The sequence below is a fragment of the Eschrichtius robustus genome, chromosome 3 (genome assembly GCF_028021215.1).
Source record: "Eschrichtius robustus isolate mEscRob2 chromosome 3, mEscRob2.pri, whole genome shotgun sequence".
Taxonomy (NCBI): Eukaryota; Metazoa; Chordata; class Mammalia; order Artiodactyla; family Eschrichtiidae; genus Eschrichtius; species Eschrichtius robustus.
The window spans coordinates 98,509,382-98,536,727 of NC_090826.1; the positions used below are offsets into that span (position 1 = coordinate 98,509,382).

Genomic DNA, 27,346 nt, shown 5'->3' on the forward strand with positions numbered 1-27,346 from the left:
AAGATGGACATGTGAAGTTTTTTAGTAGTACAAAGAGAATGCCTATTTAATCAGTAAAATTTTTCAATGATTTTTTTTTTAAAGCATTCAAATACTTGCAAAAGAGAGATGGCTCTATATGAAGGACCAACCATCCTCTCTCCACCTTGTGGTTAATTTTCACAGTATAAGAAACTATTTTTTTTAGTCCTATAAGCCAAAGTGTTTTGTAGAAAATCAATCATATAATTGCTTTTGTCTGCACCATTTAAAGAAATGCTCTATTGTTAAGAGAGAAAAAGTTGATTAACAGTGTTTATATAGTATGATTTCAATTCTTATTTTTTACAAGTTTCTATTCATATGTAGAATATAGGCAAAAAGGAAACATCAGTAGGATCAAAGTTGTTATTGTGAAGTTGGGATTACAGGTGATTTTTATTTTCCTTTTTAAATTTAAACTTTTTTTCTGAATTTTATACACTGTTCATATATTTTATAATTAGAAAATGAAGGTTCTAAGATGAGTTCATTATAGAATATGAAATTAAATTTAATAAAGCTTTTAAAGATGAAGATTTTTTGGGGATAAAATGAGTTAAAGGCTTTACAGATGAATTAAACAAATGCATTCCTGAGATGGAATTACATATAATGATAAAATCTGTACTTTAAAGCAAAAACAAGCAAAATTAAGTTCGTTTTCTTGGTGTAGCAAGTGAGAGAAATGGGAAAAGTGTACTATTGATTTGATGACTTGGAAAACTTTTGTTTGATTCTTCTAACTCAGGTTTGCCTCAGTTACATTCATTTGTATACTGTTTTATAGGTAATGGTTTAATTATAAGATATAAATGTATTTATATAAATGATATGCCAAATCTCACATTGAATATTTGGTTATTTGATACTGTATTTGTGGTCAGCAGGCAAAACACTATGGAAGTTTGTATATAGTATCTACCAGCTGTTACTTCACCTCTTTATTTCCCAGTTGTTTTCATCTGTAAAAGGGAAAAAGACATGTTTGAGGATTGAATAAGTATGCCTGGCGTACAAAAAGCACTTAAATATCATTGCTGCTGTTATTATTACTACCACCAAAAGTTGGCATCAATGTCTATAAGAAATTGGAGAAGATCACTAGGGACTGAAGCAACATCTTAATCCTTTGTATCCATTTTGACTAACTCAGTGTATTCTCTTTTAGTTAAGTGGGACTACTACCTGTACACTTAGGTAGATTCATTATTTATGTACACAGTAAATCTTGGCATTTGTGGTTTAACGTTTTAAACCCAGAGTCTTTAACATGGGAGGTTTGTAATTTGGGGTAGGCAGAATTTTGTATCTTGCATATTTCAAGGCTGACATGCCAAACACGTTTATTAACTAGCGAATTGAATGTAGCTGACAGCATCCCAGTTATTATTACCTAACAGTGACTTTTGTTCCCTACTTGTTTAATTTTCATCATGGGATTAAAAACGTGTGTTTCTTTGTGAATGATGCCCTGAGAAGGCCAGTAGTTAATACTGGATTTTGCAGATTTAACTGAAGTGAGTTTATTTTAGTGGCAAAATTTATGAATTTTGCTTATTTCTTTTATATTCTTCACAGTGCCTTGTACCCAGTAGAGATAATGGATAATAGGGTGTGTTTGATAGTTTGTGAAGAAATTTGAATCTCCAGGTTCCTTAAAGGAAAGGGAGGAGGTTAGCAGGAATTCCTAGATTTCCGGGCTTTTAGGTTATTTTTATTTTTATCACTTAAGTACATAATTTAAAAAATTTTTTAGACCAGATTAAAATATATATCTGTCTGGATTTCATATTTCTGTGGAGTGGTATGATGATATAAGTGTGCCTCATTTAATAAAAGCTACTAGTCCCATCCATAGATATGTTGATTTTATTATATCTGCAGTAGGGCCAAGGAATCTGTAGTTTACTCTGCCAGTGGATCCCAGATAATTCTGATGCAGTACTTTTTCAATTTCTTTCTCAATATGTTTTCATTTTAGTTTTATTATTTTTTTAATCTGTAGTGTATTTTTAAAGGCTTAGGACTATAGGAATAAACTTTATATTTAATAATGAAAATTAATGTTATGTCTTAACTTTTCGTTGTATGTCCCCTTTTAAGTAGTTCAATGTGCATATATTACTTATTCAGACCCAAGTAATACCAAGTTCATTGTAGAAAAAATGAGAGTACCAATGAGGCAGTTTCTTAGCCTTTTTATCATTATCACTTGCTCCCCTCACTCCAGTCTTTATATATTTTTCTAATCGTCCCCCAATGAAGTTTTAATACCACAGGTATCATACTGTATATTTGTTTATTTATTGTACGTTAATCTGTGCTTTGTACACTAAAAGAGTTAAGATTTTTTTTATCCCCTTAGGAGCAATATTGCCCCTGTTGAGAATGAATACAATAAGCTAAAAGAAAAATCACTCTTACTTTTACCTCCCAGTCTGTTAACGTTTTGGTATACTTCTTGCCCAGTGGTTTTCAATGCATATCTATTTTCCTTCAGAAAATGAGATCGGATGCGTAATAGTTCATGCTCCCTTTAAATAAAATACTGTGAAATTTTTGTGAAAATGAATATATTTTAATATTATATCTAATGGATAAATAATATCAATAGGTGTATTCTGTTATGTGAATTTGCAATCATTTCAAAAAATTATTCCCTATAGTTTTTAATTTTTGTTTTTTTTTTTTTTGGTTGCACCGGGTCTTAGTTGCAACAGGTGGGCTCCTTAGTTAAGGCTCGAGGGCTCCTTAGTTGTGGCACGTGGGCTCCTTAGTTGTGGCACGTGGGATCTAGTTCCCTGGCCAGGGATCGAACCTGGGCCCCCTGCATCCAGAGTGCAGTCTTAACCACTGCGCCACCAGGGAAGTCCCTCAATTTTTTATTATAAAAACTCTGCCCATAGCTCTGGGCGCTCTAGGAAATGACTGTTTCCCCATTTCCTCTTAAGAATGTTTTCTGTGTCCCTTGGAGTGAAAAAATTAGGGACGATTATTAAGTGTGATGGAAATTTAGAGGTTGGCAAGTCCAAATATGGATTTTCTTGGATAATAAAGCTCAGGGTAAGCACTGTGGCTACCAGGCATTCTTCTCCCTCAGAGCAGAATATCAATAAAGCATACTGATGGAGCTTCTTTGATAAATTAAACAATTTCTCAGGGTGTTACATTCGATTTGAAAAGAATTAGCACGTTTCAAAATGTGTTAAGGCAGCCCATGGTATTGGAGGATTTCGAGGTTTCTTAAAGATAAATGCATTCCATTTAAAAAATAAAAAATAAAAAAAAAAATAAAATAAAAACTCTGCTGTGAATATCATTGTAGTTGAATTTTTCCAGGCATTCTAAATTATTTCCTTAGGATGAATTCCAAGAAGCAGAATTATTTTATTCTGTATATCTTAATATTTTTGATATGTATAACTTATCGAAAGTCCCTTTCCCCAAGGACAGCCACTATTAATGTGAATATTTGTCCAGCTTTTTCCTGTGTATATTCTAACATAAGTAGTTTTATAAACCTGTATCTATCTCTTTTTTTTATTTATTTTATTTTTAAAAATTTATTTATTTTTGGCTGCACCACACCACATGTGGGATCCTAGTTCTCCCACCAGGGATTGAACCCGTGCCCCCTGCACTGGAAGCACAGAGTCCCAACCACTAGACCACCAGGGAAGTCCCTATCTATCTTTTAAAAAAGAATAATAGACTGAACTTTAACTATGGCAAATTGCTTTTTTGCCCAAGGCATTCTGATCATCTTTTCTTATCACTATATGTAATTTATCCCATTTCTTTTTAGCAATGTTCTACTGAACTGATGTACATTTATCCATTCTTTTATTGGAGGGCCTTTTGTTTCCTGGGGTATTTTTCTTTTTGTTTTTGGCATACATCTTTGTTTGCTTGTGTTTTTCAGTATCATAAATTCCCATTTATGGTGGAATTGCTGGTCATTTAAGAATTGGAATTGCATTATATGCTTGAGTCTCTTTTTAGGCTTTCACTTCTTTTTCGTTCCTTTACATGCCTACTCTGATGTTGGTACTAGATTTTCATTACTGTACTTTATAGTGTTGTACTTGTATATCTGGAAATATAAAAAGTTCTGTTAAGTAGGCAGATGTGCTTTTGTATATTTTTCAGATTACAAGTTAACAGTTTAAGTTTGGCTAGGTTTTGTTTCTTTGTTTTTTAAAACACAAGTATTGATATATGTATTTTAACTAGATAAGAATAATACAAATTTTTGAGGATTGACATTTTTAGGCTTGAGAACTTTTAGTGCCTGGCAGTAATTCAGAACTCTAAAAGTACTTCTAAGTTGCAAAGTAGACAAACAAGTTGTTGAGCTGTGAGTTCTATGGAAATACTTGGAACCACAACATTTCTGTCCAGTTTGCCTTTTAATCTTTGGTTTTTTGATTGAAGTATCTTGGATATATACTCTCTCTGCTATCTAACTTTTATTCCTTTTAAAAGGCGATATATTCTCTCTCTCTTTGTACATTTTTGGTAATGTACTTATTTTGGATATCTTATAATATGCTGTTTCTGCTTATTTTTACAGAGTTCCTTTATATTATTGTCTTCAGAGTTATTCATACATTTTTCTGAGGCTTAGAGTTCATGAAGTTCAAAATATATGAGAATAGATCTATTAAACATTGCAGAAGAATTATGCTTTGGTTTTCTTTTTTTTTTTTAATAAATTTATTTTATTTATTTATTTTTGGCTGCGTTGGGTCTTTGTTGCTGTGCGCGGGCTTTCTTTAGTTGCAGCAAGTGGGGGCTACTCTTCCTTGCGGCACGTGGGCTTCTCATTGCGGTGGCTTCTCTTGTTGCGGAGCATGGGCTCTAGGCATGCAGGCTTCAGTAGTTGTGGCACGCGGGCTCAGTAGTTGTGGCGCACGGGCTTAGTTGCTCCACGGCATGTGAGATCTTTCCGGACCAGGGCTTGAACCTGTGTCCCCTGCATTGGCAGGCAGATTCTTAACCACTGCACCACCAGGGAAGCCCCTATACTTTGGTTTTCAAAGTAGAAGTGTTTTTAGGCTTTTTTTTTAAGGCACTAATTTTTTTCTGAGACAGTTTCTCCTTTAAATTTAAATTTAACTGCTCACACCATTACTAAAATCTTTAAATGTTGATTCTGACCCTACTTACTATGATTCTATCTATGACCTAACTTTTTTCTTAAGACACACTTTTGTTTTTTAATTTTATTTATGTATTTATTTATTTGTTTTTGGCTGTACCGCATGGCTTGTGAGATCTTAGTTCCCGGACCAGGGATTGAACCCGTGACCTTGGCAGTGAAAGCATGGAGTCCTAACCACTGGATCGCCAGGGAACTCCCTAAGACACACTTTTGAGTGAGACTTTCAAATGCTCTTAGTGTTCTGGAAGACTTAGTTTACCTTTGTAATGAAAAATCTCTCCTGAGGGTACTATGTTCACCCAGGTTAAAAACTAATCATAATAAATAGAATAAATGATATTCAGTACCTAGGCAATTCAGACAGGACGGTTTTCTAAGAGTAGTCTCTCTTGGAGCTGAGTTGTTACCACAGCTAGCTTAGGCTCATTGCAGAGGCTCACATTGCTTTGGGTCATGGTTCTTCATCTAGCCAAGTGAAAAACCAACCATTTTCCCTTGTGGTATGGTCTTTCTTGCGAGTTATGTTTAAAAAATTGACATCTCAAATGTGATTTTTGTCTCTTGAGGCTTACCGTTTAACCAGGTTTTAGATTTTATTCTTTGGTGCAAACTTAAACACTTTGTGAATGTACACGAAGCTGAATCTTTTACTCAGACTCACAGTAGCAAGCAAATGACAAGCCATGCTTGAGCATTAACTCACTATGACTTTAGATGTTTGGCAGAGCCTGTGTGATTGCTTGGATACTGTCTTAACCACCCCCATTGCCTACTTTCTTTTCTGAAGCCTGAAGCCATATTAAACTTCAGATTCATTTAAATGAATTGTCCATATAAGGAGGATATTTGATTTTAGCTAAACATAATGTGAGATCATTATAAATGATTATAAAAATTAGAATGTATAATAGACATTTGTGTTTGTGAAACTTTGAAATATTTCCATTTTATTTTTTATTATTTAAAATATTTCCCCTCATGTTTAAGTATTCTGATAAATTAGTACCAGTAAAACTTCAGTTAGTAATAGTCATCTGGTGGAAAAGATTCTTTAATAGATTTGTTAGAATATACATCTCTGCTGCACATAAAGGTTGGGGAGAGTTTATGTCTTGTGCTCTGACAAAAAGTAAACTGCTTTCTAGGAAGGTATCAAGTAATTTTTACTAGCTCTTTATGTAATTATTTTGCTATTCAAAGTATAATTAAAGTAATCTTTGAACATCCTTTTAGCCATACTGTTTTTTAAAAATTAATTATTTTTAATTAAACAAGTAATACATTATAAAAAGAAATACATGTGACAAAAATACAGATTGAGTAAAAAATACAGATAAGGCAAAAATAATAGTTATCAGTTTACTACGTATCTTACAGAAATGTCTTGTGTAAACATATATACATGTATATGTAAAAATATTTAGTTTTGTTTTTATACCTGCTTTTTTTTTTTTTTTTAAGTTTTTAGATGTAGAGTTGAGACATGAAGACTAGAAATACACTTTACTAGCATGCTGTGGTACTAAATGAAAATTCCATTCTTGGAAGATAAGTTTGTCAAGTTTCCCCATCTCTACCTTTGCCCCTCCCCTCACCTGTCTTCTTTTCTTCTGATCACCACTCTCCTTGAAAGGAGAGAAATATACTGTGGTAGGTCTCAACCCAGGATTGGCTGTATATTAGAATTAACTGAGGAGTTTTAAGAAATATCCACATCACAGTTCCACCATCCAGATTCTTATTTGATTGATCATGATGAGGCAAGACATGTGGAAGGAGAACATGCTTTATCTTAGCCTTCATATAGAAGCTTGCCTGAGCTTCTGAGTTCAAGTATGGTTTGGGGGAGGCACTGATTGAATCCAGTGGGGCATCTTCTTGAGTTTTCTATCTTCAAGCAGGAAGATAGGCATAGGTCTTTGTCATCCCTCAAGTTCTCTGAGGAATACACTGCCACAAACTTCTTCATTTATTCCATTGTTGGTTCATCTACAAAGTTTGTAATACTTTAAGGAAAACCAGCATCCTTAATGCTGTGCAGATTAGATAGACAAGAAAATGAGTGATAAAGCAGTGTGATGTTGTGGTTAACCACACAGATGCTAAAGGCAAACAGCCTGGGTTGTAATCCTGGTTCTGTAATTTATGTCTGTTGCACTTGGGCAGGTTTGTTTTAACCTCTCTGCCTCATGGTCTCCACCTCATAAGAATGTTGTAAGGATTAAAAATATTAATATATGTAAAGTGTTCCAAACTGTTTTGTACATACATGGTGAGGATTCAAAGAATAATAGCTACAATTAATTTATTTCTGTTCTTGTATCCTCCTTTCTAACATTTCCTCCCTTTTGTTACCCATTCGTCCTGAAGATAGGTTAATGCTTTTCTTTGATAAACTAGATTGGGGTCAGCAAACTTTTTTCAGTAAAGAGACAGATGATAAATATTTTAGGTTTTTAGGGTCATGTTGTCTGTGTTGCAATATTCAGTTCTACTGTTGTAGGGCAAAAGCAGCCATAGACTATATGTAAACAGATGTGCATGGCTGTGTCCACTTTATTTATGAACACTGAAATTTGAATTTCATATAATTTTCACGTATCACATAGTACTGTTTTTCTTTTGATTTAAAAAAAATTATTTAAGAATTATTTAAGAAAACCATTCTTAGTTTATAGGCCACACAAAAACAGGCAGTGGACTGGATTTGGCCTATGGGTCATAGTTTGCTGATCCCTGAACTAGAGTAAAGGAACCAGAACATTCTGACAGCTGTTTTAGACACCCTTTCTTTCTTAAGGATGCCATCATTCTTTAATTTCCCTGTACTTTGGAGGAATCTAGAAAATTAGTTTTATTGCCAATAGGTTTAGAATTTAAAAATTCTACTCACAGCTTTGATCTTAAACTATTAGCACGTGTGTCAAACAGTGAAATCTTTGTGGACTCTCTTTCTCAAACAGTGACATATATAACTGTACTGGGCTTTCTTTGGTTGCAAGCAACAGAAACAGACTTTGTCTTGTTCTCAGCACCAGTATACAGCAGATGTTTGTATTAGTCAGGGTTCTCCAGAGAAACAGACCAGTAGGATTACAACGTGTGCGTACGCACACACGTTTTATACATATACACATATACATTTTGTGTGTGTGTGTAAAAATAAAGAGGTTTATTTCAAGGAATTGGCTTCTATGGTTGTGGGGGCTGGCAAGTCCAAATCTATAGGGCAGACCAGCTGGAAGCTTTGGCAGAAATTCTCACGATGGAATTTCTTCTTTAGTGAAACCTCATTTTTGCCCTTACGGGCTTTCAGTTGGTTAAAGGAGGCCTCCTCACATTATTAGTAATCTCCTTTACTTGATGTTAACAACAGTTACATAATACCTTCACAGCAGCACCTAGATTAGTGTTTGTTTGAATAACTGGCTACTATTGCCTAACCAGGTTGACACATACAGCTAACCATCACATAGTTCAATAAATATTTTTCTAATGAAAGGATGAACAAATGGCTGAAATGGTTAATTTAAGCAGAAAAAAGGATATTTATATGATGGATGTTGAATAACAGAATTTACCTAAGAAAAAAGTATGCAGGCCTCAGGAAACCCCAAGAAGAACCAGGACAGTTTGCAGGGGTCAGGACCTAGGTAGCAGCAACGAACAGTGTCTTCAGTAGTGTACCACAGTCAGAATGAATCAACTCTAACCATTTTCCATCTTCACATCATTCTGCTCAAGATTCAGCATCATGAGAAATTCAGCCTAATTGGCTGGCTCAACATCCCTTGGTGTGATATCTCCCTTGCCTAGTGGTGGGTGGAACACCTTGATTGACGTTCCCACCAACACTGCTGTGCGGGAAACAGGTTATTTCCCCACAGAGTGTCAGGATAACCAAAAAGAGGAGGAAGGGATACTAGACATGCAAAAATAACCTTAAATGTGAGGAGGGACAACTTTATCCACTGAGTGGGACTTGAGGGGAAAAGATGATAGTGACTGGACTTGGTAAATTTATCAGTGAGGGGAGGGAATGAGAGAGGAAGTAGAGCAGAGATTGGTAAAAGGATTGATATGCGGTACTAAGGGCCCAGGTGAGATTTCATATCAGAAATCTGTAGTAGTGACATCACTTACATAATGGTATTTTCTCCAGTAATGAAGAGAGATTTTAAGATTCATTCATGGTTGATGTTACCGGCTGATTTGGGGGGAAAGAGGAATACATGACACACAGGGTGCTGGGCAAAGAATAACTCAGACAAAAATGGTGATGATGATAAAGAGCAAACACTTCTAGAGTCCTTACTCTGTGCTAGGCACAGTTATAAGTTTGCTTTAAAGATACTAACTCATTTACTCAGAATAACCCTGTGAAGTAGGCACTGTTTTTCCCCGTGATGAAACTGAGGCACAGAGGTGTTAAGACTTTGCCTGATATGACAGTGCAAGTGTCAGAGCTGGACTTCAAACCCAGGAACTTAGGTTCAAAGTCTGTGCTTAGCTACTATTAGGTTACACTGATGATCACTCTTGGAGTCCAGGTTTAGGAGGGAAGGAAAAATGATAGTCTGTGAGATGACGAATGGGTCACAGTGTCAGAAGTTTCAGTGAAGTGGAAAAACTGCTGTGGGGGTTTCCTCAAAACACGCACACACGCACACACGCGTATGATTATACCAGGCCAGGTATTGAAAAATAGGATATTTATTTAGACAGTTACCAATAATTCTTAATGATGAGTAGCTTTTTTCATGAGTCATATTTAGACTGCACAATAGTTTTTGCTCCATTTTTGTGTGCTAATAGTAAGATATTCTTGTAAAAGTCAGCCTCTCTGTTTCCTTTTGTATGCTCCACCACCTAGTTTTGACAGAACCCTAGTAAATGACCAGATTTTTTCTACTCTTTCTCTTTCCTCTCGTAACATTAACTTGGCAGACTTTTTCATTTTTGTCTGTTTGTATCCCCTAGTATACTTCTGCCTACTTAGTAGGGGAGCTCTGCCAGTTAGAGCTAGAGGTGTTTTTTTCTAATTTGGGAAGACAGCCTGTGTCTCTCTGTCTTTTAAGTTCTCCATGATATTTCCTTTTCTTTCCTTTTTTTTTTTTTTTTAGCTTGGTGCCCAATTTGTAAATAAATTTCAGCAAATGTAGACTTAGGGAATTAAAAAATGAGTGCATCCCTTAGAGTGGAGCATTTTCTCAACACAACCAGTTTGCTTTTTTGAAAAGTGTTTGGCTTTTTCCAACAGTTTTTGTTACCTACAGACTATATAATTGATAAGTTAATCAAACCAAGCTTTGAGAAATGGGATTATAGTATTTTTTTCTTGTTAAATTTGGGTAACTGGTTTTATCTTCCTTTATCTTTCATTGTCTCATTTTTAGTAGATAAACATAATAGGTATTTGTGGCATTATGGACCATTGTAGTATTGTTTTTTTCTGTATCAATCTAGATAGTGAAGTAAGTTTGAGGTTTGCTCTGCTTGGTGTGCCTTACAGATTGATTCAGGCTAATATTTCAATTATTCGCTTCCAGCCAGTAAAAGGCATTGTTAGAAACAGGGCTCTAGATCTAAGATTGTAACTTCTAGAAAATTTAATTATAGATATTTAATTGTAGTGTCTCCCTTTGAACCCTGCCCCTCAAGGCTTTAGTAATACTTAAGGTGTCTCCGTATTCAGGTAGTTTTTGATTTGACTGTAAATACTTTCTCCCAGATAACAAGCTTAGTCCAGAGATAGGCCTCAAAGTTAGCCCTTTATATGCTTGTAGAGAGAATTTCAGTACTTATTTCTTATTGATTGATATCTTTTAGCTAATATGAAGTTATTTAAATTGTTTTTTTATTATACTATAACAACAAAAGATTGTAGTAATTCATTTTTGAAGACCCTTGAGAATCATGTGAGTCCAAAAGTATTAGACTCAAACACAGTGTTAGGAGTTGGTGATTTCGTCGTTTATTTGTAAGTAGCATTTTTCAAATTTCACAACTCTTATATGTTCTGACACTTTCATACATGACAAAGGATTAAGATAGGTCTAGATACTGAGAAATTTCTCCTTATCAATGTGAATGTGTACGGATGTTGTAGATAACATTATTAGTCTTTTAGTCTGTACTGTATTGAGAATTCTATTGTTCAGTGAAAATTGCTGGTATACTAAGTGTCGAGAACTAATTCTACATAGAAATTGCTGTATAATCATTATTATTTTCAGGTATATGTAGCAAAGTCACTGTTCAGCTGTGATATAATTTCTGTTTACTTGTGGTATTTTGTGTGTGTGGTTGCTTAGAAATTTTATCATATATAATGGGAATATTTCTTTTTTTGACAATTTAAAGATTGTTCCCATACCCCTACATTTTGTTTTTGTAATTTTAGTTATTTTATTAAATGTTATTTCTTTGGCAGCTCTTTTAATATCCTTAAATATTTCCATGTTTGTGACCCTTCATCATTGCCCTTCAACATACTGATGTCAGGTGCAAGATTTGGGGTTTTTTTTTCCCCCCATGCTATGTTTTTTAGATAAAAGAAAAATAAAATTCATTCAGATATGACTTTTTAAAAAGTTTATCAGAATTAATAACTTAAAAAAAAATTGATCAGAATTGCATTTGCAAGGAGACTCTTGTATTGGTTTCTGCAAACATGCAGCCTCATTTGTGTACCAGACCTTACATTGATGTACATAGAAGTAAAAATGGGCTTAGGGAAAGTGGAGGTAAAGTTAGTTGGTTATGCTGATGGAAAGTGGATGGACCTGGGTTACAAATATTTCCTGGTGATCATTTCTGCCAACAGAATTTCAAATATTTAATGTACTCCTCCTCTGTAGCAAGTAATCTAGCGCATTTTCAACCACAGTGACTACAGATTTAAAGTCATTGGAATGGGCTTTCTTAAAAGAATTCAGCCATTTTGAGGGAAAAAACTTACTGAAACAAGGCTTAATTTTGAACTTAAAAAAATTAGAAGCCAATGTTAGAATGAGTATGTGTAGGATATGTTATCTCAACCCTTCACCAATCACCTTATTTTGTTATGTGGTCTTTCAGTCATTAACTACTTTTTATCAATTTTGAGTACTTGGATATGGAAAGAAAATGAGTTCAAGTACACATTTGGAAGTTTTGCCTTTTTCTTGGATTTCGTTTTTGGTTTGCTTTTGCTATAGAAAATGAAGTCTGTTAAACACAGTTTATCTTACTTCAGGTTAAGAATGTGAGCGCTAGAGTCAGGTTGTCTGAATTCTAATCCTTGCTATGCAGATTACTGTGAGCTTTGGTAAAATATTTTTCTTAGCCTCACTTTTCTTTAGCTATAATATGAGTAATAATAGTAGCCCTACTTTATGGTCATAAAAATCAAATGGTATGGTCTGTATAAAGTACTTAGCATGGAATATTATATATTATCATTGCTTTATTATTCCTTCTTTTCTGCTGATCAAAACTTTACTGCTGATTCTGGCTTCATCTTTGAGGTTACTGTTTGGTTCCCATTGAATTTTTAGCAGGCAGCTTGGTATTTAAAGGAATATTTAGTACATTATTCCTTTTAGCTAGAATAAGCTAAAGATGCAAAAGAATGAATGTTGTCTTAGATTCCTAATACCTGGGGAACTGGTCTGAATGCTTTTACGCACTTGGTTAACCTTTGTGCCACTCAGAATGTAAGACCAGTTTGTGCTGATTTCCATTCTTCTTTTAGAAAGACTTAAAAAAAAGAATCACCATAGTATTCATTGATGTCATTTGGACCGTTAGGAAAAATACTTGTTATACCTCTAAAGACCCAGAGAACTCTTGTTTATACTTATTTTAGTAGTGAAAACTTGGTTTTGGCTTAGAATTCTTCTAACAATATATGAGTCATATTATTTGTAGGGTGCTTTTTATAAAATTTTATAAACTTTGTCTCATTTGATCATCACAATTCTGTGGAAAAGGTAGGACAGATGGAATCACTCCTACTTTTAAAGATGAGAAATCTGGACTTGGAAGAAGTTCAGTGACTTCCAGAGATAAATAGCTAGTTGTCTGCTCTCTGATACATTAGTTTTCATTCTGTGTCCAAGAGTTTCTATGTAGAATCAATTCCTTCTTTGTGATCAACCTACAATTTCCAGAATGTAAAACTCAAATTGTTGAAATTACCGGATTTTCACATTTGCCAGAAGTATATACCTTTTGTTTTGTTTTGGTTTGTTTGCTCGTTTGTTTTTTGGCCAGTGATCAAGTTAGAGGAACAGATATCAAGTTCTGCCATAGTATATTAGTATAATTTTAATGTTATTTGTAGCTTTAGGATTTAGAGGTAGTTGAGTCAGAAGTATGCCCTTAAAATACATTTGGTGCTAGAAAGTTAATTGCCTCTAAATATAATTTTGATTCAAAGGGCATTTATAAAATTTTTTTTTCTCTGATTCTTAGGATATTCATAGTCAAGCTGCCCAATTTCAAAAGAAAAATTATGTTTTACTTTTAGTACTCATTTTAAAAACTAGCATGCTTTATTTATATTGTGTAAATACCTATGGGAAGATACATATGTATTTTTTTAATTGGGGACATTCTTTGTGCAAGACGTTCAGTTCAAGTATTTTTAAAACCTCTGCTTTTGTATTTATGGGCTCTGTGCATATCACTGTGAAGGAATATAAAGTAGTCCTTACTTTGCTTTCAACGAAGTTGACATAGATAAGGAAGGCCAGGCTAATTATGAAACACTCTGAGTAGAGGTTGCCAAACTATAGTCTGAGGCCCATTTTTGTTTGGCCCTCAAGCTAAGAATGGCTTTTGCTTTTGTTGTTTAAAAAACAAACAAAAACCAGAGGAGAATATGTAACATAGACCATCCCTGGCCCTCAAAGCATAAAACATTACTGTCTGGCCCTTTACAGAAGAAGCTTGGTGACTATGAATTAGAGGAATATGTCACATAAAATAAAATATAACCAGAGACATTAGGGGATGCAAATCAAAGCCACAGTGAGATACCATTTCACACCGACTAGAATAGTTGTAATCAAAAAACGGGTGATAGCAACTGTTGACAAGGATGTGGTGAGAATGTAAAATGGTACAGCCACTGTAGAAAACAGTTGGCAGTTCCTCAGTAAGTTAAACATAGAGTTACCGTATGACCCAAGCAATTCCCTTCTAGGTATACACCCAAGAGAATTGTAAACAGGTTCACAATTAAAACTTGTGCAATATGTTCATAACATTATTGGTCATAATAGCCAAAAAGTGGAAACAACTCAACTATCCATTGAATGGATAAACAAAATGTGGTATAGCCATATAGTGTAATATTCAGCCTTAAAAAGAAATGGAGTACTGGTACATGTTACAACATGGATGAACCTTGAAAAACATTATAAGTGAAAGAAGCCAGACACAAAAGGTCACATATTCTGTTACTTCATTTATAGATATAACTAGAATAGTCAAATCCATAGAGACAGAAAGTAGATTAGTGGTTGCCCAAAGGCTAGGGGGAGGGGGAAATGGGAAAGTGACTGCTAATGGATATGGGGGTTTCTTTTTAGAGTGGTAAAAATGTTCTGGAAGTAGATAGTGGTGATTGTTGTACAACCTTGTGAATGTAATTTAAACCACTGAATTATATACTTTAAAATGGTAAATTTTATGGTATGTGAATTATATCTCAACAAAAGAAAATGTAACCAGAGACTAAGTAGTTTTTATAAAAGAAGTAATGAGAGGTCAGGTAAAGAAGGCTGCAGGCATGAGTTAATGGCTATAACTTTGAAGTTGGGGCTTGAAATGCACCCTGAAGGGCTTGGAGGATTTGGATAGAAAAAGAGGAAGTGGGTATGGCATAACACCGTAAGGGGTATAAACCAAGGTATTTGTGTTACACAGAAGAGGAAGAAGTGGCTAGACTAAGAGGGAAAAAGACAAACTGAGTCTCTTGTTTTCATGGGGCTTCTAAACATGCATATTTAACTGATTTGGGATCATGCTTTGTGCTGTCATTTTCATGGAATAAATTGTATATTCTTCTAGCCTGAGACAGACTTTTTTTTTTCCAGCCAGAAAGCAAGAGCCTAAGAGCTGTCTCCATGGTACTTTTAACAGGTTACTGTAAGGATTTTAGTTCCCAGTATATGTGTTGAAGAATTTGCCATCATCTTTTTTGTTTTGTTTTATTAAGTCATACAAAGTATCTATCTGATTTTTTTGTTGATATTCAGAACAAAAATCTTTGATAATACTGTTCCTTATGCTTGCTACTTTGCACTATAAAATTCATTCATGTGTATTGCCTCATTTAATCCTCTCACCACACCTATGAGATAAATGGTATCATTCCCATTTTAAAGATGAAAGAGGCCATATAATAGAGTGATTAGGAGCCAGGATGGAGGCACTGGAGTCAGAAAGCCTAGATTCAAATCCTGGTTCTGCCATTTACTAATTGTGTTTGAATTTTGATTAAGTTATTTAACCTCTCTAGGTTATATGTTTTCTCTTGTGTAAAGTGGTAATTATAATATCATAGAGTTGTATTTAAATAAGTGACAAAAGTAAAATTCCTAGAGTCATGCTTGGCACATAGTAAGCTCTCAAAAATACTGTTTTTTATAGGTCATGAGAGTTGAATGAGGTTAAGAAGTCCAGAGTCTTCTAGCTGATAAGTGGTAGAGCCAGCACCTAATTACAGGTGTTCTAAATCCAAGTACCATTTTTCTAGTTGCTTTTACCAGATTTTATTATATACTAACTTATGTATTGCTCATACATTTATAAACCTTCATTTAAATGGAGACTAGATAATAAACCAGATATTAATAGCACAAGAAACTTTCTAACTTCCTTACAACAGAACTTTAATCCCTAAACACAGTCTTTTGCTTCAGTCCGCTGATACCCACTCCTTAGTAGTTATAAACCAAATTATGAAAAGGGAAAATGACAAAGGAAAATACAGATTTAACATAATTAACAACAATTAACTTGAATATGATAAAATAAACAATTAAAAGTAAATAACACCTGCAGGGAAAACTTACAGTAATCAAAAGGGTGACTGTCCTTAATTAATAAACATACTAGACTGATAGATAGGAATAATAACTTTTTTCAAAACAAATGAGAAAAGAATAGGCAGTTCGCAAAAGAAAAAAGATGTGACTGATAAGTATTTGGAAAACAGTTTAACCTCATCAGTTAAAGAAATTTAAACTAAAGCAGGGTAATATACCTTTGATGATACAATTAACAAAATAAGAACATTTAAATTGTAATAAGCAAATTTAAGTTGAAACTCTGTTATTGGGGATGTGGTAAAATGGGACCCACATATTCTTTTTTTTTTTTTGACTGTGTGGGATCTTAGTTCCCTGACCAGGGATTGAACCCATCCATACCCCCTGCAGTGGAAGCTCCGAGTCCTAACCATTGGACCACCAGGGAATTCCCGAGACCCACATATTCTTGATGTGGGAATGTAAATTGATAAAACTATTAATCTCCATGAAGAACCTTCAAAAAGTTCCTAACCTTAAATCTAGTAATGATCCATCTGAAAATGTAACCCAAAGAAAAAATAATAATTCTGGATAAAAATGTATGCATAGATTCATTGCAGGGTTATCTATTATAGCAGAATGTTTGGACATATCCAACAAAAAGATAGTTAAATTATTGTACACTTATTGCAATATTATTTGATAAAGAGTTTTATTAAAAATTTCAATGACCTTGGAAAAAGATGATGAGATATCGTATGTTTGGGAGGTGGAAGGAAGAAGGATTCAAAATTGCAGCCCTGTACCCTCTAGTGTCAAGCAATAAATCTAGTCTTGAGAATAGTTCATTGTGGACAAAGATTTACTAAGTAGCTCTTGAATGTTTGATGTACTGAACTTCTACCTACTGTGAAAATAGTATAAACAAAACCCCTTTTGAACCCAAATCCTCTTTCCCTTGTCTTAGTGACCACCCCATTTTTCTATTCTTTTTTTTTTTTTAAACATCTTTATTGAAGTATAATTGCCTTACAATGGTGTGTTAGCTTCTGCTTTATAACAAAGTGAATCAGTTATACACATACAATATGTTCCCATATCTCTTCCCTCTTGCATCTCCCTCCCTCCCACCCTCCCCATCCCACCCCTCTAGGTGGTCACAAAGCACCGAGCTGATCTCCCTGTGCTATGCGGCTGCTTCCCACTAGCTATCTATTTTACATTTGGTAGTGTATATATGTCCATGACACACTCTTACTCTGTCACATCTCACCCCACCCCCATTTTTCTATTCTTTAAGTAAACTCCTCAGAAAAAATCATCTAATACTATTTCCAGTTTGTCATCTCTCAGTCTTTCTTGAACCCGGTCAGTCTTTTGGCCCTAGGTTATTCCACTGAAACGAGTTCATCAAGTCTCCAGTGACCTCCAGTGGTCAGTTCTCAGTCTTCATCTTACTTGACTTGTCAGCAGCATTAACAGTTGATCACTTCCTTTTCTTTGAAATGTCTTCTTCTCTTTGTTCCAAGAAACCACATATTTGGTTTTACCCTTACCTTACTGGCTGCTGCGTCTGGTCTTCCTTTGCTGGCACCTCTACCTATGATTTACTTTAAGTTAGTATGGTGAATTACATTATTTTAATATTGTGATAAAATACACATAACAAAATTTACCATTGTAACCATTTTTAAGTGTACAGTTTAGTGGCATTAAGTACATTTACATTTTTGTGAAACTATTAACACCATCCATCTCCAGAATTTTTTTTCATCTTCCCAAACTGAAACTCCATACCTGTTAAACACTAACTCCCAATCTCCCCGCCCCTGGCAACCACCATTCTACTTTCTGTGTATGAATTTAATTATTAACTACTGTAGGTACTTCATGAATGTGGAATCATACAGTATTTGTCCTTTTGTGACTGGCTTATTTCACTTACTATGTCCTCGAAGTTGATGCTTGTTGTAGCAGGTATCACAATTTCCATTTAAAGCTGAATAGTATTCCATTGTATGTACATACTACACTTTGTTTATCCATTCATCTGTTGATGGACACTTGGGTTGCTTCCACTTTTGGCCTATTGTGAATAATGCTGCTGTGAACATGGGTGTACTACAAATATGTGGTTGAATCCCTGCTTTCAGCTCTCTTGGGTATATACCCAGAAGTGGAATTGCTAGATTATATGGTAATCATATTTTTAATTTTTTTGAGGAATTGCCGTACGTTTTTCCACATTCCCACCAGCAATGCACAAAGGTTCTAATTTTTCCACATCCTCACCAACACTTGTTATTTTCTGGTTTCTAAATTTGTTTTGTTTTGTTTTCTTTTGTTAATAGCCATCCTAATGGATGTAAAGTGGTATTTCATTGTGGTTTTGATTTACATTTCCCTAATGATTAGTGATGTTGAGTATCTTTTCATGTGCTTACTGGCCATTCATGTATCTTCTTTGGAGAAGTGTCTATTCAAGTCCTTTGCTCATTTTGTTTGGGTTTTTTTTTGTTGTCGTTGAGGTTTAGCAGTTCTTTATTCTGAATATTAACCCTTATCAGATATATGATTTACAAATATTTTCTCCCATTCCATCTGTTGCCATTTTACACCATTGGTTGTGTCCTTTGATGCACAGACGTTTTAAATTTTGATGTAGTCCAATCATCTATTTTTGCTTTTGTTGCCTGTACTTTTTTTTTTTTTTTTACATGAACAGTTTTTTTTTTTTTTTAAGGAATTCCTTTATTTATTTATTTACATTTATTTATTTTCGGCTCTGTTGGGTCTTCGTTTCTGTGCAAGGGCTTTCTCTAATTGCGGCAAGCAGGGGCCACTCTTCATCGCGGTGCGCAGGCCTCTCACTATCGCAGCCTCTCTTGTTGCGGAGCACAGGCTCCAGACGCGCAGGCTCAGTAGTTGTGGCTCATGGGCCCAGCTGCTCCGCGTCATGTGGGATCTTCCCAGACCAGGGCTCGAACCCGTGTCTCCTGCCTTGGCAGGCAGATTCTCAACCACTGCGCCACCAGGGAAGCCCCTGTTGCCTGTACTTTTTATGTAACATCCAAGAAATCATTGCCAAATCCAATGTCATGAAACTTTTCCCTATGTTTTCTTCTAAGAGTTCTATAGTTTTGCTCTTACGTTTCTGTCTTTGATCCATTTTGAATTAATTTTTGTATATAGCATAAGGTCAGGGTCCAACTTAATTCTTTTGCATGTGAATATCCAGTTTTCCCAATACCATATGTTGCAAAGACTGACCTTTCCTCATTGAATGATGTTAATAACCTTGTCAGAAATCATTTTACCATTTATGAAAAGGTTTATTTGTGGGCTCTTATTCGACAAATTTTGATATGGTGTGTTTATTTTCATTCTGTTGAAAATACTAATTTCCCTTTTGATTTTTTTCCTTGAATCAAGGATTATTTAGAGATATGTTATTATGGCTTCCAGATACTTGGGAATTTTCTTGATGTCTTTCTATTATTGATTCCAGTGTGATCAGAAAACATACTTGTATGATTTAAATTTCTTTAAATTTACTGAGACTTATTTATAGTCCAGATTATGGTCTATCTTTTTAAATGTTCCATATGCCCTTAAAAATAATATATATTTTGTTGTTATTCATGAAGTATTGTAAAAGTATCAATTAGATCCAGTTGATTGGTGGTATTGTTCAGTTCAGCTATGTCCTTCCTGATTTTCTGCCTGCTGTCTCTATCAATTACTGATAAAGGGGTGTTGGAGTCTCTGGGTATAATGGTAGATTCATTGGTTTTTCCTTGTAGTTCATCTGTTTTCTTGTTGTTCTAGAGCCGGGCTCTAGAGCACAGGCTCAGTAATTGTAGTGCACTGGCTTAGTTGCTCTGTGGCATGTGGGATCTTCCCAGACCAGGGATCGAACCCGTGTCCCCTTCATTGGCAGGCGGATTCTTAACCACTGCGCCACCAGGGAAGTCCCCAAAGTGCGTTTCTTGATCCACTCTGACAGTCTCTTTCTTTTAATTGGTGTATTTAGAGTTGATTTTTGACTAGCGATTTTTAATGCAGTTGGATTAATAGCTCCCATAGGTGTTACTGTTTTCTGTTCATTGCCCTTGTTTCCTTTTTGTCTTCTACGCTTTTTCTGCTACCTTCTGGTTTTAACTGAGCATTTTATATGACTTCATTTTTTCTCTTCTTTTACCATATCAATTATACTTTTTTTTTTTTAGTGGTTGCACTTGAATTTGAAATATACATTTACCACTAATCCAAGCCCAGTGTCATATAACACTATACCACTTCACAGATAATACAAGTACTTTATAACAGTTTCCAATTCCTAAAATCCCTTATAATGTGCTGTCATTCATTTTACTTATCCATAAACTATAATCATCTAATACATTATTGCTATTATTTCAAATTGTTGTCTGTTAGATCAATTAAGAATAAGAAAAATAAAACATTTTATTTTACCTTCATATATTAATATTTAGGTCCAAGTTTCTGACTTAAATCATTTCCCTTCTTTTAAAGAGCTTCTTTTAATATTTCTTGCAGAGCAGATCTATGGCAACAAATTCCACTGAATTTTTGTTTGAGAAAGTCTGTATTTCTCTGTCATTTGAAGGATAACTTTGCTGGATTTGCAGAATTATAGCTTGGTGGGGTTTTTTCTTTCAACAGTTAAATATTTCACTTCATTCTCTTATTTTTGTGTAATTTCTGAAGAGAAGTCTCAGGTAATTCTCATTCTTGCTCCTCTAGAAGTTTGGTGTTTTCTTTCCCCCTCCGGCTTCTTTCAATATTTGTCTTTGATTTTCTGCAGTTTGAATATATTCCTAGGTGTAGATTTTTTGATATTTATCCTGCTCAATGTTCTCTGTTTGGCGTCTGTCTTCTGTTTATTATTTAGTAGCCTTTTTTCTTCCAACTCTTCACTCCTTTTGGCCCTATCTTTAAATATATCTGGAAGATAACTAATTCTTACCACTTCCACTGCTACTGCTTTGGTCCATATTGCCATCTTTTGGGTTTCATTTGCCTTCAAATAGTTCTCCCTGCCTCTGCCCTTGACCTCCTCCTTCCTTTCACCACACAACAGCTAGAGAGATCTGTCTAAAAGTTCAGTGAGAACATATCATCCTTTGATCAGAACTGTCCAGTGAGTTCCCATCTCATACCAAGTAAAAGCCAAAGTCCTTACTATGACCTAAAAGCCATCTTTAAGCTGTCTGTTTCATCACTTACCTTAACCTCCTACTAATCATCTCATTACTTCCCTCCAATTAGCGTGCCATCCTTTCTCTTTATAGAAGTGACCAGACATCTCAAGGCTTTTCGATTTCCTTTAGATGTCTGCATGACTCTGTTCTCTTACCATTGCCTTTAGGTCTTTACTTGAATATCACTTTGTTTCAAACTACAAATCTTCCTGCCCTATGAACTCACTATACCCCCTTTCCTGCTTTACTTTTCTCCAGAACACTTTACCAACTGACCTGTGTCTGGCAGGAGAGAGCATGGCACAGTGGAGAAAATGGAATAAAGCCAGTTTGGCTGGAGCATTGAGAAAGAGAGGGAGAAGAACATTGTGAAATGAAGCTAGAGTGGGAATTAGGGACCAAACTGTGCAGAATCTTGTAGGCCATGTTAACATTGTTTGGCTTTATCCTTAAGGGTAGTGGCAAATCACTGAAGTATCTTAACTGGAGGGATTTGGGAAGAGGGTCACTATCATGATTAAATATGTATTTTTATAAAGATTATTCTAGCTTCACTATGGAAAAAAGATTGGGGGGTTGAAGGGAATTAGATGTGAAGGGACCCGATGAGAGGCTATTGCAGTGATCTAGGTATAAACTTATGATAGCTTAGTCTACTGGGGGGGTTGATGGCCATCCAAAAAAGAATGTTTGGAACTGATTCTTACCAAGAAATCCATTTATAACATATGTGGTCAGCAATTCATAACTCTTAATTGCTAAATTAATATCTCCCATTTATAGAATCTCCATTTAGTTCCATTATGAAAAAATAAAAATCTCTCACCCAGTGTTATTCTTCTTGAAAATAAATCCTAGAAATTCTATAAATCAATAGTCACATTTTTTTTTTTGTATATTTCTTAGCATTAGGCACAGAATCCAAGATCCCTGATTAAGTTTAATTCTCATTTAATGGCCAATTTTTAGACCTGATCAAATTGATTTGTCTCATGAAAGCAAGCTTTAAATAATTTTCTTATTATGTTTTTCTGACCTCCTCTCATCTCAAATATTAAGAACTTGATTAGGACTAAGGTTGTCCTGAACAGGATATTTTAAAGACAAAGGTGTCTATGCCTGTATTATTTCTTGTCACAAAGCCAGTAATCTCTGGCAACAGGAACCTTCAGAGTTTTTGAGAATCAGAAACTCATGACTATCTGGCCATGCTAAGATAGATTTGAAGTTCGTAAAGCAAACAGGTTAATAAACTAGGGTCCTAGCAGTAGTTTTCTAATGTGGCAGTGTTTTCATCAAACCAAAATGTTGATCCTCTGTTTTCACTTTAGGAGGGGAAAGCATTTAACTTCTCCCATGTTTTAAGCATTTTATAGGTACCTAAAATATGTTATATTGTTTAATTATCAGGAACCAGTGAGGTATCTTAATCCAGCTTTGTTTCATTAATAAGGAAATTACATATTAACAAATAACTTACCCAGGCTCACACAGGGATCCAGATATGCCAGGGGTTCCTTTCGATCAGGGGTTGTTAGTTTGGGTTCCTTGGTCTCCACTTCTCCCTATGTGTTTACGGTTTTTAAAGAACTGATGACCCTTCAATTCAATCAGGTTCAGAATCAATAAATTTTATTATGCTGCCTCCTGATTTGGGGTTCCTAATCTGACAGTACTATCCACTCTTGTCTTACATTACCTTTCCACAATTCTTCTCAAAATATTGATACTAGTAACACTGTAGTTACAGTAGTAAAGCAGTGATAGTAGTAGTAGTTGTTTTTTAGCCAGGCACTGTGCTAAGAGCTATGTATGCATTATCTCACTTGGTGTTCACAACAAAGTTGCTGAACTGTGTCCCTTACTTTAAGACTAACCCTCTCTATGTCTCAAGCCCCAGCCTCATTTCTTGCCCTCCTAACTGGACTCCCTGCTCCAGTTTCTCATTCCCTTTGTTGCTACATCCACAGTTCTCTTAAAAGTTTGTGGGGGTTTTTTTCTTTTTTTTTCCCTCAAATTATCTATTCAAAAACCTTAGGTGACTTTCCTCCTCTGATAGGAAAGTTTCAAGTTCTTTGGCTATCATACAGGGACTTTGGTAGCTTGCTAGCCTGCTTACTGTTTAAACCACATCTGTACTCATTCCTTTCCCCCAAGCTTTCACTGTAAATGCTCAAGCCACCTAGACTTTTTTTAATAGTTTTTTTTTTTTAATTAGACTTTTCATTCTCTTGAATCTGTGCATTTTTTCCATGGAATTCCATGTCTGTAATACTCCTACCCCACTCCCCTTCCTCTGCCTGACCTTCAAGAAATGTATGTAAGGCATATGGTGAAAAATCTCCCTTCTTTCCTTGTCCCCTCATTCCTCAGTTTCCTTCCAAAGGTATTCTATGTGTATTCAAGTTTCTATGCACATATATGAGTAGAGGCAAGTTAGCATGTTAGAGTGTGAACTCAGGAACCAGGCTGCGGAAGTTTGAATTGTGGATTCTCTTCCTAGATGTGTGGTTTGGGCAAATTACTAGTACCTACCTCATAAGATTTTTGTGAGGATTTCTCACAGCAGTGCCTGGCATGTGGTAAGCTCTCAGTAAATGTATGCTATTAATATTGTTGTTATTGTTATGTAACAAAGCATAATACATTGAAAGAGAATGGCATTTAGGTTTGAGTATAGCCGCCTAGTTACTTTGCCCCTAAGTCATTTAACTCAAGTTAAACCTTGGATGGTTTCCTTATCTTTATAGTGGGGGAAATCATACACAGTTTTGATTTTGGTGAACTAAAAAATATAAAGGAAAGAGCTTTGTACCTGATAAAATGCTATATAGAGGTTAGTTGCTATTGGTCACATCATTTTACTTTTCCTTCCAGGAAAGATCTCAGCATTTCAGTTGGTTATAAGAAGTGACGTAGTCTTTAAGAATAAAGATTTCAGAAATTTGTGACAGGTATGCTGTTTTGCTTTAGAAATTATTTTAAATTTATACTTTTTCATTAGCTATGGCTTGCTTTAGTGTTAGTCTTAAATTTTAAAATTATGATTATATAATTTATGTGGCAATGCCCTTAAGGGAATAAAGTTAGAGTAAATACCTCTTTTTATGGAAATGTATCCATCAGGATTCTAGAATTGATATACTTAGCATAAATTAGTAAACTTAATTTAGTAAGCCTTATCTTTTAAGGAAAAAAATATTTTTGTCAACATAGAAAGTATTAGTCACAGCCTATAAAATTTTCTTCATGGTTTACAAATGTTTTATTTGCCTGCGATGATAAAGATTGCTAAAGAATATTCATCTTACTAAGTAGATTGTACTACATATAAAAAGCAGTCTGCTTTGATGTAGTTTTTGATGATTTACTCTGTTGCTATAAAAGAATAGGTGCTTTTTTTTTTTACAACTCATGGAGCACATGTCTTGCTCAAAGGCACAGAGTAAGGAATACTTTTGAATAATGTGATAGTCTCCCGTCTTCTATTTAATAGAGGCATTCCCAATATTCAGCGTTTAGGAGGAAAAGTTGTAGACAGAGGTTAGTAAGTGGTAGAGCAGGATTCTAGTCAGGCAGTATGGATCCTAAGTTCAGGCTTTTAAACATTTCACTATAATGCTGTGAGAAAGAGAATGAGACTATGAACAATTACCAATAGCTTTGACAAAAAAATAAAAGAACTTCTGGAAATGAAAAATATAAATAAAAATTTTTTAATTCAATAGATTAGAATTCATGAACTGGAAGATGACCTGAAAAATAAATTAACCAAAATAAAGAGACACAGATGGACAACATGTAAGAGAAGAAATGAGAATTAGAAAATTGGGGCAGAAATTGCTAGATTTCCTTGATTTCTTTCTCCTTTTAAGCAATAACTGTATTAGTTGGATGCTTTGCTGTCCAGCTACAGCTTCCATTTCACTGCCTTTCTGATAGTGAGATTTGACTCTATGTCAAAGTTTCAGCAATTTGGATGCAAGTGGAAGTTATGTGTGCATAGGTTTTAGCCTTACGGTTTATGCCTATAAGAGGAATGAGATACTCCATTTCCCACCTCCTTCTTCCTTCCCATAGACTGGAATGTGGACACAGTGATGAACTATTTTTAGCTAGGTGGAAGAGGGCAATAACTGTAAGGATGACAGAGCAGCAACAAGATGTAAGAGCTTAGCTCTCTCAGACTGCTAAGCTTCCAAACCAGCCCTGGACTGTCCCTTTCTACTGTCATGTGAGAGAGAAAAAAAAACTTGAATTTTGTTCAGGCCATTGTAGAGTCTCTTATTGCATCAGCCTAGTCTTGTATTAGTCTTAACTAATACAAGAAGAGCATGAGAAGATCTAACAGTTATCAAAGCAGAATATGGATGTGAAGAAAATCAAGTAGAAATAATATTTGAGGAGTTTATAATTGAGAATTTCTAAAATTGCAAATGGCACAAATTCAAGAAGTCAAATCCTAAACAGGAGAGAAAAAAACTAAACCTAAACACTTCATAGTTAAATTTGCATATAATCAGGGACCTTAAAAATAGCCAGAGGGATGGGCTTCTGGTGGTGCAGTGGTTAAGAATCCGCCTGCCAATGCAGTGGACACGGGTTCGAGCCCTGGTCAGGGAAGATCCCACATGCTGCGGAGCAACTAAGCCCGTGCGCCACAACTGCTGAGCCTGTGCTCTAGAGCCCACGAGCCACAACTACTGAAGCCCGCGTGCCTAGAGCCCGTGCTCTGCAACAGGAGAAGCCACCGCAGTGAGAAGCCCATGCACCGCAATGAGAAGCCCGCACACGGCAAAGAAGAGTAGCCCCCGCTCGCCGCAACTAGAGAAAGCCTGCGCACAGCAACAAAGACCCAACACAGCCAAAAATTAAATGAATAAAATAAATAAATAAATAAATAAATAGCCAGAGGGAGAAGACAGATTACCTTCAAAAGATCTACTATTAGACTGGTTTATTGAAAGGAAAAATTGAAACTTGAAACCAGAAGAAAAGAATAACTACAGTGTGCTGAGAAGAAATAACTATTAAAGCTAAAATACCTTTCAAGAGTGTAGGTACATAAAGTTTTCAGAAAAATTAAAACAGATTTTTATCTCCAGTAGAATATCATTAAGACAAATTCAGAAAGATACACTTTAGGTAGAAGGAAAAAGATCCCTGATGGAGGGTCTGAGATATTTTTTGGAAAAGAAGAAAGGCTGAAAATTAACGAGCCAGGAATTCAGTCTAAATTAGAAACAGGACAGAATAAAGAAAGGAAGGAAATAATAGACATAAAAGTAGAAATAAAGAAATATAAAACAAGTGAACAATGAAGGATCAACAAAGCTGAAGTTGATTCTTAGAAAAAGACTAATAGAGTTAACAAATCTGGTAAGATTGATCAAAAGAGAGAGAGAAGCCATAATAAACAATAAGTATGAAAAAGGAGATATAACTACAGATGCTACAGAGATTATTATAAAAGAAAAATGTACTCACTAATACATTTTTTTAAGGAATAATTTCAAACGGTAGATTATTGCATGAGTTATCATAATAGTATAATAAGCCTTTCAAGACCACTTGTCAAATTTGCCAAAAATTTTTACTCCTGAAAAAGTAAGATGGTTGGATTAAATATTTTAATCCTTTACCTGAATTCTTAGAGAATGTCAAGGGTGCAATGAACGGGATAACTGCCTCAGTCATAATTTACTGAAGGTTTTAGTAAAAATTTGGGGATAATTGATGGGTCAGTGTCTTCTAAAGCGGTAGAATTTGTGTTCCTTTTTTGATACATAAAGAAGAAGTAGGGAAGTGTCATTTATTAAGGAAATGTAAGAACCTAAGAAACTGTGGAAACCTTGTGCTTTTAAAAGTTTTTTTTTTTTTTTAAAGTTTTGGATACTTGTACCAAAAAGTGA

General features: G+C 35.0%; 1 protein-coding gene across 6 annotated transcripts in view; it reads left to right on the forward strand.

Moving 5' to 3' along the window:
• The window catches only part of RAP1A (RAP1A, member of RAS oncogene family), a 77,264-nt gene that overhangs the window by 15,899 nt on the left and 34,019 nt on the right, over positions 1-27,346 (forward strand). Inside the window, exon 1 of one of the 6 annotated variants that reach the window (XM_068540490.1) lies at positions 24,343-24,388. The exons of the other annotated variants lie outside the window; for them this stretch is intronic. The gene's annotated coding sequence lies outside the window, so the exon portion shown is untranslated. Of the gene's footprint in view, positions 1-24,342; positions 24,389-27,346 lie in introns of those variants that run through there. 6 annotated transcript variants of the gene reach the window in all.